Source organism: Cebus imitator, unplaced genomic scaffold, assembly GCF_001604975.1.
Source record: "Cebus imitator isolate Cc_AM_T3 unplaced genomic scaffold, Cebus_imitator-1.0 Scaffold18, whole genome shotgun sequence".
In the NCBI taxonomy this organism is placed as follows: domain Eukaryota; kingdom Metazoa; phylum Chordata; class Mammalia; order Primates; family Cebidae; genus Cebus; species Cebus imitator.
The window spans coordinates 9032017-9033759 of record NW_016107333.1 but is presented as its reverse complement, the minus strand read 5'-3'; positions in this window follow the sequence as shown (position 1 = coordinate 9033759).

Below are 1743 nucleotides of genomic sequence, written 5' to 3'. Positions count from 1 at the left end.
CTGAGTAGCTGGGATTACAGGTACACGCCACCATGCCCAGCTAATGTTTTGTATTTTTAGTAGAGACGGGGTTTCACCATGTTGACCAGGATGGTCTCGATCTGTTGACCTCGTGATCCACCCGCCTCGGCCTCCCAAAGTGCTGGGATTACAGGCTTGAGCCACCGTGCCCAGCAAAGAAATTCTTAAAACCCTTTCACTTAATTAAGCTTCCAACCTGAGAGTCATACGGGAGCAGTCTGGAGCATCCACCACTGAAAATTCTAACAATTCCCACAATTACAGAACAATTACACTTTAATTAATAATACTAGGATCTGGCCATTTGAATGTAGGCATGTTAGTGACCACATCTTTAGCTGGCTACACTGCTCTGAGATATATAAGGTACTTCAATAAAACACCCATTTAAATGGATATTTAAAGAAACCCAGTGTAGATCTGATAATTTTTAACTGAGTCAAAAATCTACCCATTTTCAAGGATCAGGGGAAGACTTACTTGTAAAAATATACTTCCCACTTTCTCCAGTTCGCTGCTCCCAGATGTCACTGTGACATAAAAAAAAAAAAGAGAGAGAGAGAGAGACAGAAATAACAAGTGACTGATTGAGGACTTACCCTGAAGACCCCAATTTTGTAGCGGTCCAGCAGAAGCCATGTGGGGCCCAGTATGAGGGCAGCAAGTTGTGCTCTTTGGAAAGTCAACTTATCCAGAGCCATGAATGAAAATAGTTACTGACTGCGGACAGAATACAAAGCAGCTGCTGCTGCCCCAACAGTGCTGGGGACTAGGACATGCCTTCTTCCCCAGAGTGGCTGTGTCACAGCCTCTGCAACCCACCCCATACCACCCAAATAACCCAGGACTGCTTGTAACTAGTTACCTCCAAATTTCCACTCCATATCAATGAGCTGGTTAATCATCAGAGTCTGACCTATGGCCCACTGAGCAAGGGTGGGGGCATTCTGCTTCCACTGGAACAAAAGCAAAAGCCAGTCAGTAACAATAGGAAGAATCTCCCCCTCTCCATCCTGCCCCAAACATTGCAATATTTAATAGCATTTACACAGATAGTGGGGAGGTTGCAGAACCAAGGGCTCAGCCTATATGCACATACCTAGTGAAGGTGGGGTACAAAGTGGCAGACTACAACATAAATGTTTTATTTTTCATTCCAAGATTTGTTTCATCTTGGAATAAAAATGGTGCTGCCCTCATACTGGCTCCCGCATGGCTTCTACTGGACAATGGCAAAATTGGGGTCTTCACGGTAAGTTCTCAATCAGTCACTTTTTTTTTTGTCACACTGACATCTGAGAGCAGCAAATTGGAGAAAGTAGGAGTCTTTTTACAAGTAAGTCTTCCCCTGATCCATGAAAATGGGTAGATTTTTGACTGGGTCAAACCAGGAGAAATGATTAGAGATGCACTGAATACTGCTGTTAAAGCTGTGTGCATGACACTCACTTGAAGCCAAATGAAAACCTTAGGCTGGGGAGGCCAAGCACGGGGGCTTACGAGGTCAAGAGATTGAGACCATCCTGGCCAACATGGTGAAACCCTGTCTCTACTAAAATACAAAAATTAACTGGGCGTGGTAGCACAAGCCTGTAGTCCCAGCTACTCAGGAGGATGAGGCAAGAGAATTGCTTGAACCTGGAAGGCGGAAGTTGCAGTGAGCTGAGATCCCGCCACTGCACTCCAGTCTGGCGCCTGGTGACAGAACGAGACTCTGTCTCA